Consider the following 14,586-nt stretch of genomic DNA (forward strand, 5'->3'; position numbering starts at 1 on the left):
GAGATGGACAAAGTACCCAACTTCATTACTGAAGTCAGAGTACAGATCCCGCTGATCAAATGTTACTCCGATATAAGTGAAAGTTGTCCAGTCAAATTTTTACTTAAGTTAAAGTACTGAAGCGCTTGCTTTTAAAAATACTTTTTTCTGTCAACGCGTTGTTGTATTATTGCCACAACTCTTAAAATACCTAATGCCGTTACCAAAGACAGAAATGTGAATTCACAAAATTAACGCATGCTGTGCATCATGGTGGTTTAACGTTAAGCTAGCTAGTCAGTGAAACTCCACCTGACATGCTAGCAAACTCTTTTCCAACTCAAAATCATATTGGGTAGCTAACGCTACTAGAAAAGAAAGATTTCTACATTCTGTTTATTTGGCAAGATTATGCTAAAACATATTTCTGAAAGGACTTCAGATAAGTTAACGTTATTCATCTTAGCGTAACTCCGTTTTTACATGCTAACGAACAGTGTCCAAGTTAACTAGCTATGTGTAAATGTTAGCCGCGGACAAGGCGATGGCAACTTGGCGGGCAAATCCATAGAAAGTCATTTGACTAACCAGACTGGATAGCTATTGCAACGTTATCGCTAGCTCTAAAAGCACAGACAACTTCACTGCAAGCGTTCTCTTGGAATAAAGCATTTATACTCAATATGCTTCTGCAGGTTGGATGGCGAGTTTTTGTAGGCTGTGATGTGGTTCGTTTTCGACAAACAAAGCAAACATTTAAAACAAATCTTTAATCCTTTCAGAAAACTGAAACATGGGTTCTAGGTATGGCCATGAGTGCGTTCATTCCCCAGAAGAACCGCCTCCTTCCATTCTGCCATCAACTGATCGTGTCAAATAATGCTGCTGAGAAATCACTGATCTTGATTTTATACAGTCTATGGATGTGACGTGACCCGAGTGATTACTGATCGACTGCCTCAGTGTCACCTGCGAAAAAAAACAATCACGTTTTAGAAAAGAAAAGAAAACCAGCAACTTTCAAAGCTGCTTCACAGTAACGAGTAACGAGGACCTTGATAGAAATGTAGTGGAGTGAAAAGTACGATATTTGCCTTTCAAATGTAGTGAAGTTAAAGTCATAAGTTTAAAAAAACATACTCAAGTAAATGTACTTCGTTACTGTCCACCTTTGTTGTTCTATACCATAATGGTGGTAACTTTAAGTATTTTATGTGGTGTACTCGGTGTATTATGTCAGACACTACAACTATAAAGCCCTGAAACATAAATTCTTCAATATTCAGGTTACAACAACTATTTTGAATGAGTAGTTTATTAATGTAATGGGTTGTCACGGACACTACATTTGGTCTATCGCACCTATTCACTCCTGTCTATTAATAATTAGCAGGAAGATAACACATGATCTCGAAGGTACTACATGATATTTCACACACCGGTATTTCACCACACAGATCTGTGCCTGCTAAAGTGATACTGATGTGTCACAGACACTACACAATAATTTCACCCTTCTGTATATTGACAAATGAAGTGCTGGTGCACCCCATAAACTGTTCAAACAGTTAAAAAAAAAACTGCGCACGTAACTAAATCGCTGCTAATGAAATAACGTTAACATTTTTAACGAGTTATACTGTAGAAAACAATCTGCTAATGTAATATTTAAAAAAATTCGGAAATGTTTCTTACAGTAATTCTTCATAAATCTGTTTGTAATACTCCAATCTTAGTGAAATAAACTGTAAAAGAAATATAATGAATTAGTACACTGGATAGCGGTAGCTGCTACATGTTGTGTGCATATAATATGCAATAATTTTTCAGTTGAAACAGATACTTTTACAATTGAAATAGCATAACTTGAATTACACCAGGTTTGATGCCATGTATGCTCGAGCTTCATGATAAAAAAGAAAGAAAGCACAACTTTATTCATCACACACTTGTGAAATTTCCTCTCTGCATTTAACCCACCTGAAGCAGTGAACACACACATGCACACACACACCCAGAGCAGTGGGCAGCCATGTTAACAGCGCCCTGGGAGCAGTTGGGAGTTAGGTGCCTCGCTCAAGGCCGTCCCATATTAACCTTACCTGCATGTCTTTGGACTGTGGGGGAAACCGGAGCACCCGGAGGAAACCCACGCGGGCACGGGGAGAACATGCAAACTCCGCACAGAAAGGCCCTCGCCGGCCACGGGGCTCGAACCCGGACCTTCTTGCTGTGAGGCGACAGCGCTAACCACTACACCACCGTGCCGCCCATAATACATTTATGTTGGCATTAATACTGCATGGCAAAAAAGAAAAAAAAACAACCCACCATATTTTATCCCTATATTGGACTAATATGCCAAAGGCTGGCTATGGGATGGAGGCTGGCTGGTTCTGCATAGGCTACATGTAGCATTAAAGGGGAACTGAAGTAATTTTTAAACTTGCTTTATTTCTTAATTAACGTGTTATTCAATGATGTTTTTGCTTTTATTAACCTTATATCGTGACTCATATTGGCATATTATATTACACTTATCAGCCTTTTCGGTTTTTAGCCATGTTGAATGTAGTTCGTATGGTCCACGGCAGGCGTCGCTTATCTATGCGATCTTCACGAGACTTGTGTGAGACTTCAAACGTGAAGTGTCAGCACCGCCATTTTGAAAACTGTTTACACAGCGGCCAGATCGCCATATCATTCCAATTTAGATTAATTTCAAGATTTGCCAGCGGGCGGCACGGTGGTGTAGTGGTTAGCGCTGTCGCCTCACAGCAAGAAGGTCCGGGTTCGAGCCCTGGGGCCGGCGAGGGCCTTTCTGTGCGGAGTTTGCATGTTCTCCCCGTGTCCGCGTGGGTTTCCTCCGGGTGCTCCGGTTTCCCCCACAGTCCAAAGACATGCAGGTTAGGTTAACTGGTGGCTCTAAATTGACCGTAGGTGTGAGTGTGAGTGTGAATGGTTGTCTGTGTCTATGTGTCAGCCCTGTGATGACCTGGCGACTTGTCCAGGGTGTACCCCGCCTTTCGCCCGTAGTCAGCTGGGATAGGCTCCAGCTTGCCTGCGACCCTGTAGAAGGATAAAGCGGCTAGAGATAATGAGATGAGATGAGAGATTTGCCAGCTTCATCAGTGATGGAGCGTCAGTCCTGCGCGCTGTGGCGTGTGCACCTGAAGGCACGCCTCAGGCTACGCGCATGCCAAGTGGACTCCAGCACGCGCGCCGTGAACAAGGCGCACCTGAGGTCAATTAAGGAACTATGTGTTTGCCTATTTAAGGACTGTGCTAATGCATTTGCATCGTGAAGTATTATGATACGCATTACCAAGCCTTTCTACCCGTTGTCTTGATTTCCTATTTCACGATCCTTGTGCCTGTTTCTCGTTCTTGTCTTCGCTTAGCCTTTGATGTCCTGTTTGCGCCTCGACCGACCCTTTTGCCTGTATTCTCGTTTTTGATCTCGCCTGCCATTTTGGATTGTTTGCCTGTGTATATATTGTCTCACTGTATATATATTCTGCACTTTATTAAACTGTATACTTCTGCACATACATCCACCTCTCTCGCGTACGTGACATGGAGATTATTCCATACGGCTTCGAACCAACGTGGAGTAGAGAAGAGTTGGAAAGACGACAGGATAAGGACGAGTCCGTCGCGCTGGTATTTATGTCATTACCGACGCACAGTTAAAACGTGCCAGATCAGGCGGCTGGTGGGTTTTCAAAATAATAAATACATGCATGTATTTTTGTGATAAATACATATTATACTGAGCGCATTTCCCACAGAATCCTCAGTAAGGTTTCGGACAGCACTATAAAATGGCGTCCCCACTATATATATATATAGCGCCCTATATAGTGAGTAGGGAGTGATTTCGGACACAGGGAAAACTTCCGGCTTGATTACGTCAGCATTCGAAGGAGGGCGCGCGCGTCTTTTGACAACGTTGGCAGATGTTGGTCACTTTGATTTCCGCTGTACGTTTTAATTCCGTCCTATGAAATCTCGCACAGGTCTCAGCGAATCTCGTTTATGGCCATCGCTTTGACATATGGACTGATATATTACACAGCATATTTCAAACACTCATAACTTGCTATAGCAGCGACAAAACAGCTGTCAGAAATGCATTCCTACATTTTATAAAATGAGAAATAGAATTTTGATAATAAAAAATTTGCCTTCAGTTCCCCTTTAAAGCATATGATTCAGTTAGGTCAGGGCAACTATTGGTATCTACATGAACACAAACTGTTGTTAACTTGTTAAATAAATTTAGTCGGGGTAAACAGACCACCGCTGTAGATATTCATTAAACCAATCAAACGTTTCAGCTCGCCTGGCAAAATAAATCATACCACTGAACTCTATATAAAAACCTGGAAAGTTCATAGGCTCATCAGAGTGAAACCAGCTGGCCATCATCTTACCACTCCCATCGCAGAGCGGAACTGCCATTTAGACTACTGGAAGCTACACAAAATTGGACAAGTTATTTATGTAGTTGAGAAAAATTAGAAGAAAAATGCCTACATGTGCAGCAGTGAACTGTACAAATCGTCAGGTCAAAGGTTGTGGATGGATAAATTGAATCGTTTGTGTCTAAAAGGACAGTGAATTATGTGACCAATAAATACTGTTAAGACGACTGTGAGAATGAAGTGAAAATGGCAAACATCATGAGAAAATAATCCTGTTTCAACAACTGTCATAAATAGAATGGAAGTATTGTACAGCCTTTGTGTTGGTATAATAATTAAAGATATGGAAGAAGAAATATATGAAATAGAAAGGTACACTGTATAAGAGAAAACTGAAATAATCTCTGTAAAAAAATAATTATAGTAGTAAAAAAAAAAGAGCCATAAAAAAAAAAGATCAGAGACTGAACTGGAAAAGGAAAAACACCAACAGTGAAGGGGAGCACGATAAAGATATGTAAAAAAAAAAAAGCTCATATTTTAAGTCGTTCAAATTCTGTAAAGCTGCTTTGCGACAATGTTTATTGTTAAAAGCGCTATAGAAATAAACTTGACGATGTAAGGAATGGGGTAAAGTTGAGAAAATAAGAGGAGGTAATGAAAGGGGAGGATAGCTTGATGGATGAAGTGAGGCAAGAGTCACCATGGATTATGATGTTTGCGGATGATATGTGGTGAAAGTAGAAAGGAGGTTGAGTTGGGTTTGGAGAGATGGAGGGATGCATTGGAACAAAGAGGAATGAAGGTGAGCAGGAGCAAAACAGAACACGTGCATCAGTGAGAATGGGGATGAGAGTGTAGTGAAGATGCAAGGAGGAGATGTAAAGAAAGTTGGTGAATTCAAGTACCTGGGGTCATTTGTGTGGGAAAATGGGGGCTGTGATAGTGAGGTGAGAAAGAGAGTGCAGGCAGGGTGGAGCAGTTGGAGAAGGATTTCGGGAGTCATTTGTGATCGGAAAGTCCCAGCAAAAGTGAAAGGTAAGATGTATAAGACAGTAGTGAGACCAGCTGTGATGTATGGATTGGAGACCGTACCCTTAACGAAGAGACAGGAGGCAAAGTTGGAGGTGGCGGAGTTGAGGATGTTAAGGTTTGCGATGGGAGTGACGAGGTTGGACAGGATAAGGAATGAGCACATCAGAGGGACAGCACATGTGGAGAGGTTGGGAATTAAGCTAAGAGAGATGAGACTGAGATGCAGAGCATGTTGGAAGGAGAATGTTGAGGATGGAGCTGCCAGGCACACGAAAACGAGGAAGGCCAAAGAGGAGATACATGGATGTGGTGAGAGAGGACGTGAAAGTGGCAGGTGTGGTAGAGAAGGATGCGGAAGACAGGGAGCAATGGAGACGAAAGATACGCTGTGGCGACCCCTAATCGGGAGCAGCCAAAAGAAGAAGAATGAAAGAGGAGGGGGGAAAGAGTCAGGAGATACTTTTCTTGGGGCAAGTTTGATCGGATAAGCCGAATACACACGATGGGAATGGTAAGATGGCGCCCAGATGGTTTCGCTCATCTCTACACCTGGGAACAGGCTATGAGCTCCCCAGATTTTATATAGAGCTCAGTGAATCGTGCAGACCCTCACTGTAAATTCAACATAACCACAAAAACACGGAGCAGTTTTTGTGCAGCAACGTAAATTGACAGGTTACATTGGTGATACATTGGTGATAACCCTAATTTCGCTGGTACTTGTGACTAGTGACAATAAAGGGTTCATTCATTCATACAGTCTGTATAAACACCCACAATCAGTCAATCAGTCAAGACACTGCGGACTTTAGATACAATTCAACTACCTGTCATCTACAGAAGTTCTCTGATGACTCTGCGATTGTGGGCTATATCCTAGATGGCGATGATGGTGAGTACAGAGAACTGACAAGGAATTGTGTGGACTGGTGCCAACGGAACTCCCTCCAGATCAATACAAGTAAAACCAAGGAACTGGTGGTGGATTTCCACAGGACGAAGTTCTCTTCATCTACCCCAGTGAACATTCAGGGAAAGGACATTGAGATCGTTAGGAGCTACAAGGGGCGGCACGGTGGTGTAGTGGTTAGCGCTGTCGCCTCACAGCAAGAAGGTCCGGGTTCGAGCCCCGTGGCCAGCAAGAGCCTTTCTGTGTGGAGTTTGCATGTTCTCCCCGTGTTCGCGTGGGTTTCCTCCAGGTGCTCTGGTTTCCCCCACAGTCCAAAGACATGCAGGTTAGGTTAACTGGTGACTCTAAATTGACCGTAGGTGTGAATGTGAGTGTGAATGGTTGTCTGTGTCTATGTGTCAGCCCTGTGATGACCTGGCGACTTGTCCAGGGTGTACCCCGCCTTTCGCCCGTAGTCAGCTGGGATAGGCTCCAGCTTGCCTGCGACCCTGTAGAACAGGATAAAGCGGCTACAGATAATGAGATGAGAAGAGCTACAAGTACCTGGGTGTTCATCTGAACAATAAACTGGACTGGACTGATCACACACACGCCCTGTACAAGAAAGGCCAGAGCAGACTCTACCTGCTGAGGAGGCTCAGGGCCTTTGGAGTTCAGGGTCCACTTCTGAACTCTTTTTATGACTCTGTGGTGGCATCAGCCATATTCTATGGAGTTGTCTGTTGGGGAAGCAGTATTACAATAGCAGAGAGGAAAAAAATTAACAAACTGATTAGGAAGGCAGGATCTGTCCTGGGCTGTGCACTGGACTCAGTGGACGTAGTGGGGGAGAGGACGATGTTGGCCAAGTTGTCATCCTTAATGGCGAACACCCCCCAGCTCCTCCATCTGCGGTGTGTTAAGGAGAGATATAGCAGCTCCTTCCTCCCTACTGCTGTTAGACTGTACAACTGGCACCTCACCAAGCACAGCACTAGACACTCCTCACAGTAATCAACAACACCGTCCAGATCACTTCTACATCCATATAAACCCTCCGAACGTATACTGTGTGCACTGACTATCAGCATCAGTACTTTACAGCAAACTGCTAGCTACACACTGTTAAAATGGCCCTTGTGCAATATACCGACTTACTTGTGCAATACTACCTTTGTAATACACTTATGTTAACTATATATCTCTAAAACCTGTTAATTTATGCAAATTTGTTATTTTTTAAAAAGCTCTAAATTTGTAGTTTATTTCTTTTATATATATCCTTTTTTGTATACTTAGTACTTTTGCACTACTCCTTCACTGCCTTATCTTTTTCTCTTAATATATATTTTGCTGCTGTAACAATGTAAATTTCCCCTTGTAGGATAATAAAAGGCTATCATGGTGGTGTAGTGGTTAGCGCTGTCGCCACACAGCAAGAAGGTCCTGGGTTCGAGCCCAGCTGCCAGCGAGGGCCTTTCTGTGTGGAGTTTGCACGTTCTCCCCCGTGTCTGCGTGGGTTTCCTCCGGGTGCTCCGGTTTCCCCCACAGTCCAAAGACGTGCAGGTTAGGTTAATATGGGACGGCCTTGGGCTGAGGTGCCCTTGAGCGAGGCACCAAACTCCCAACTGCTCCCCGGGCGCTGTTAGCATGGCTGCCCACTGCTCTGGGTATGTGTGTGTGCTCATTGCTCATGTGTGTGAGAAATTTGAAAGACATATTTATATGATCATAGTCTTGTGAGATGGGACGTCTTCTGGGATTTTGAATGTTGTAATATAATAATGTAGCTTAGAATTTGTCTGTGTGTTCCTAAAGGAGAACTATGTGAGTGAGAAATGATATATTTTTATTAAACTGATGATAAATTTTACTAGTGATATTTAAGTCAATTGACACATGCCTTCATTTCCTGAGACATTATGGGTGGTGATGATGATGATGATGAGTCAGAAACTGCAGTGAGCTACATAAATTTAAAAGAGCAGTGCATAAATCTGTGATAAAGATGTCATAACCTTTGAATGTGTATGGATGATGATATTTCTTGTAAAGTTAGATATAACCTCCCCAACCTATCGATGCCAATCTCCCTTAAAAATACAAACCCCAGGAAAACTTGACTCAGCCCCTGGTCTTTTCAATATCTAGAAACAGCCCTGGTCTAAGACATTATTGAAAAATATTACCTCTGCATTTCAGTTTATATATGAACACAGTTAAAATAGTATTATGAGTGTTCTATTCAGACTAATTTATCTGGTGGTGTAGTGGTTAGCGCTGTCGCCTCACAGCAAGAAGGTTCTGGGTTCGAGCCCAGCAGCCGGCAAGGGCCTTTCTGTGTGGAGTTTGCATGTTCTCCCCGTGTCCGTGTGGGTTTCCTCCGGGTGCTCCGGTTTCCCCCACAGTCCAAAGACGTGCAGGTTAGGTTAATATGGGATGGCCTTGGGCTGAGGTGCCCTTGAGTGAGGCGCCAAACTCCCAACTTCTCCCCGGGTGCTGTTAGCATGGCTGCCCACTGCTCTGGGTATGTGTGTGTGCTCATTGCTCACGTGTGTGTTCACTGCTTCAGATGGGTTAAATGCAGAGAGGAAATTTCACAAGTGTGTGATGAATAAAGTTGTGCTTTCTTTCTTTCTTAGGCTTCAAATAAATTCTTTTTTTTTTCAAATAATATAGGACAACAATGCAAAAAAAGAGAAAAATCCAACCTTTAATTCAAGTGCATTTATTCAGTGGGGAAAAAAAATCCCACATTAAGAAATAATTCTTTTACATGAAATCGTGTGCCACAATTATTGGCACCCCTGATGTTAATACTTTGTACAACTCCCTTTTGCCAACAAGACAGCACTTAATCTTCTCCTATAACATTTCACAAGATGGGAGAATACAGAGAGAGGGATATTCGACCATTCCTCTTTGCACAATCTCTCTAAATCATCCAGCGTCCTGGGTCCTCTCCTATGCACACTCCTCTTCAGCTCACCCCACAGGTTTTCAGTTGGGTTGAGGTCTGGGGACTGAGATGGCCATGGGAGGAGCTTGATTTTGTGTCTGGTGAACCATTTTTGTGTAGATTTGGCCACATGTTTAGGGTCATTATCTTGCTGAAAGACCCAGTGACGACCCATCTTCAGCTTTCGGGCAGAGGCCACCAGATTTTGATTTAAAATGTCCTGGTATTTCAAAGAGTTCATGATGCCATGCATCCTAACAAGGTTCCCGGGGCCTTTGGAAGAGAAACAGGCCCACAGCATCACCGATCCTCCCCCATACTTCACAGTGGGCATGAGGTGCTTTTCCGCATACTCGTCTTTTGTGATGTATTAGAGTGTTTGTTGCCAAAAAGCTCTATCTTGGTCTCATCTGACCAAAGCACACGGTCCCAGTTGAAGTCCCAGTATCGCTTAGCGAACTCCAGACATTTACGTTTATGCTTATAAGTGAGAAAAGGCTTTTTCCGTGCATGCCTCCCAAACAGCTTGTTGGCTGATGGTTGTGACCCCAAGATGCTACTCTTTGATGCAGTTCTCTGACAGTGAGCTTTGGAGAACTTTTTACTTCTCTTACCATCCTCCTCACTGTGCGTGGTGGCAAGATAAACTTGCATCCTCGTCCAGGCTTGTTTGCCACTGTTCCAGTTGTTTTAAACTTCTTGATGATTCCTCTGACTGTAGATATGGGCAGATGTAGGCGAGTGGCTATTTTCTTGTCGCCATTGCCTGACTTAGGAAGGTCGACACACATCTGCCTTACTTGAATGGTGTGTTCTCTTGTCTTTCCCATGTTGAAGAGTGGATAAGAGAAATAGGCCTCTGTGTCACATCATATTTATACCCCAGGGAAACAGGATGTGATGAATTACTAATGAAAGGTTCCTAGATACTCTGATCAACTTTATAAACTACAGTAGAAATGACAGAAAGGCTTCATCTCATCTCATCTCATTATCTCTAGCCGCTTTATCCTGTTCTACAGGGTCGCAGGCAAGCTGGAGCCTATCCCAGCTGACTATGGGCGAAAGGCGGGGTACACCCTGGACAAGTCGCCAGGTCATCACAGGGCTGACACATAGACACAGACAACCATTCACACTCACATTCACACCTACGCTCAATTTAGAGTCACCAGTTAACCTAACCTGCATGTCTTTGGACTGTGGGGGAAACCGGAGCACCCGGAGGAAACCCACGTGGACACGGGGAGAACATGCAAACTCCACACAGAAAGGCCCTCGCCGGCCACGGGGCTCGAACCCGGACCTTCTTGCTGTGAGGCGACAGCGCTAACCACTACACCACCGTGCCGCCCAGAAATGCTTCAATTATATTTATTTTCTAGGAATTGTTATGGGTGCGAATAATCGTGGAACAGGTGATTTTATGAAAAATAATTATTTCTTAGTCAGGGATTTTTTTTTTAAATTCACTTGAGTTAAGGGTTACATTTTTCTACAGTTTTCAGTGTGAGATTATGCTTCTGGAATAAAAAATTTATTTATTTTAAGGCTTTTAACACATCTTAACCAGGGGTGCCAATACTTGTGGAGAGCGCTGTGTGTGTACATTTAAAAGGTTCGGTTAGCGAGTTGTAATTCAAACGAAAACAACTCAAACAGAACGATCACAAGAACTATTCCATTCCACTAAACGTTCCATGAGCTGGTGAAAGTTTCTCTCGCACTCATCACAACCCGTGGGCTTCACCTCGCCGCGCATGTGCGAACATTACATTTCTCTCTTTCCCTGGGAACAAAGCCGAGCTGCTGCAGCCAAGGATGCTCCTCAAATCTGGTGAGTGAACTTGAAACCGTGAATTCGGCGACATCTGCTGGACCCTGCGATAAACAGCAGCCCAGAGGTCGGATTTGAATTATCACAATTATATTCATAAACGCACTTTTACACTTATTATCCTGTTTGATTCACTGAACAGGGTTTAACCCAAACCTCAGGAGCTCAGAAACCAGAAAACCTAGAAAGAAATTGAACCTAATGTTCCTGTTGATAAGTTCAGAAATAAAAATGTATACATCTAAAAAAAAAACCCAGCCAGAATACACTACCGTTCAAAAGTTTGGGGTCACCCAGACAATTTTGTGTTTTCCATGAAAAGTCACACTTTTATTTACCACCATAAGTTGTAAAATGAATAGAAAATATAGTCAAGACATTTTTCTGGCCGGGCGGCACGGTGGTGTAGTGGTTAGCGCTGTCGCCTCACAGCAAGAAGGTCCGGGTTCGAGCCCCGTGGCCGGCGAGGACCTTTCTGTGCGGAGTTTGCATGTTCTCCCCGTGTCCGTGTGGGTTTCCTCCGGGTGCTCCGGTTTCCCCCACAGTCCAAAGACATGCAGGTTAGGTTAACTGGTGACTCTAAATTGACCGTGAGTGTGAGTGTGAATGGTTGTCTATGTGTCAGCCCTGTGATGACCTGGCGACTTGTCCAGGGTGTACCCCGCCTTTCGCCCGTAGTCAGCTGGGATAGGCTCCAGCTTGCCTGCGACCCTGTACAGGATAAAGCAGCTAGACATAATGAGATTTTTCTGGCCATTTTGAGCATTTAATCGACCCCACAAAATAATGTGATGCTCCAGAAACTCAATCTGCTCAAAGGAAGGTCAGTTTTATAGCTTCTCTAAAGAGCTCAACTGTTTTCAGCTGTGCTAACATGATTGTACAAGGGTTTTCTAATCATCCATTAGCCTTCTGAGGCAATGAGCAAACACATTGTACCATTAGAACACTGGAGTGAGAGTTGCTGGAAATGGGCCTCTATACACCTATGTTTTTTGATATTGCACCAAAAACCAGACATTTGCAGCTAGAATAGTCATTTACCACATTAGCAATGTATAGAGTGGATTTCTGATTCGTTTAAAGTGATCTTCATTGAAAAGAACAGTGCTTTTCTTTCAAAAATGAGGACATTTCAAAGTGACCCCAAACTTTTGAACGGTAGTGTAACAAAGTGGTGTGGTTCAAATGATCAAATGCACAAGAGGCATCCAAAAAGGACACAAACATCAGAGAGCCATGATTAGTATAGTATCTGATGAGTTCTCTGAGAACAAAACACACACATTTCTGTTCCATGTTTAGATTTAAAACCGAACTGATTATTTGTTGTAACTAAATAAGTATCCATTCGTTTCATTATTACTGATTCAATTATTTTTGTACAAATATTAGACAAACCAATAGGTCTGTAGTTATTTTTATCAGAGAGATATTGTACATTGGATATTACTTTGAGTATTGGTAAAGTGAGACACATACAGTAGTATAAGTTAAAAGACATCTTTACACACACACACACACACACACACACACTGAACTAAAGTCCTTACTGAGATTATTCTTGGGAAGTAAAGGGTTAAATCAATCAAACCCCAGACTGTGAGGATCAGTAGTCAGTGAAATGACAGCTATATGAAGTGAAAACTTGCTTAAGGGTTTGTAAATGTGATGATTCACTTTATTAGGAACACCCACAGATTCATGCAGTTATCTAATCAGCCACTCATGTGGCAGCAGTGTCAAGTCAAGTTTATTTGTATAGCACTTTTAACAATAAACATTGTCACAAAGCAGCTTTACAGAATTTGAACGACTTAAAACATGAGCTAATTTTATCCCTAATCTATCCCCAATGAGCAAGCCTGTGGCGACGGTGGCAAGGAAAAACTCCCTCAGACGACATGAGGAAGAAACCTCGAGAGGAACCAGACTCAAAAGGGAACCCATCCTCATTTGGGCAACAACAGACAGCATGATTATAACATTAACAGTTTTAACATGAAGTCAGTTTCGTTGATGTTATAAACTCTTCATTGATGGAAACTTGAGTGCAAAACTGTTCATGACAACTGCAGTCCTAAAGTTAGCAAGTCAACTGTAGTCCTCAGCCATAAAAGCATTACTGTAAGAGTCCAGTGCAGTGCAGAAAATCATGCAGGAACAGGTCCAGAGCTTCAGTTAATGTTCACATCAAACTGGGGAAAAAAAGTGTGATCGCCACTGCTTTAACCGTGGAATTGGTGTTGGTGCCAGATGGACTGGTTTGAGTATTTCAGAAACTGCTGATCTCCTGGGGTTCTCTCTCATTCACACCTCTAGAGTTTACACAGAATGGTGTGACAAAGCAAACAAACAAACATCCTGTGAGTGAAGGGTTTGTAGGCAGAAACACCCTGTTGATGAGAGACATCAGAGTTGAACAAGCAGACTGGTTTCAGCGACTCACCCTAACTGGACAGTTGAAAATTTGAAACAAAACAATCACTGGGTCTTTTTCCAGTCTTCCACTGTACAGTTTCAGTGAGTCTTCATATGGAATATATATTAAATATCTCATCTCATCTCATTATCTCTAGCCGCTTTATCCTTCTACAGGGTCGCAGGCAAGCTGGAGCCTATCCCAGCTGACTACGGGCGAAAGGCGGGGTACACCCTGGACAAGTCGCCAGGTCATCACAGGGCTGACACATAGACACAGACAACCATTCACACTCACATTCACACCTACGGTCAATTTAGAGTCACCAGTTAACCTAACCTGCATGTCTTTGGACTGTGGGGGAAACCGGAGCACTCGGAGGAAACCCACGCGGACACGGGGAGAACATGCAAACTCCACACAGAAAGGCCCTCGCCGGCCCCAGGGCTCGAACCCAGGACCTTCTTGCTGTGAGGCGACAGCGCTAACCACTACACCACCGTGCCGCCCTATATTAAATATATACTTATATATTTAATCATAATGCGTAACAGTTAAAATGTTAAACTCAAATGGTAAAATGTGGTAAAAAGACGACAGATGAGGAAATAGACAGAAGAAAAGGACAGTGAGGAAACTTTAAATCAGTGCATGAGGAGAGGATGAGTGTAGCTAGAGAAGTGTATACACAGAAGGAGGAGGGAGGAATAACACCGCATCTTAGGCCAGATGATAGTAAGAGAAGAAAATCTCCAAAACAGGACCCTACAGAGGAGGGTCAAAGGTCAAAATAAATATCTTTTAAAGTTCATATGTGCAGCCCTGTGATGACCTGGCGACTTGTCCAGGGTGTACCCCGCCTTTCGCCCGTAATCAGCTGGGATAGGCTCCAGCTTGCCTGCGACCCTGTAGAAGGATAAAGCGGCTACAGATAATGAGATGAGATGAGATGAGATGAGTTCATATGTGCATTACATGAAGATTAAAAAAAATCATTCATATTACAAGCAAAATGTGACATTCTAAGCACATCTTGGA

This window comes from Neoarius graeffei, chromosome 5 (assembly GCF_027579695.1).
Source record: "Neoarius graeffei isolate fNeoGra1 chromosome 5, fNeoGra1.pri, whole genome shotgun sequence".
Lineage (NCBI taxonomy): Eukaryota > Metazoa > Chordata > Actinopteri > Siluriformes > Ariidae > Neoarius > Neoarius graeffei.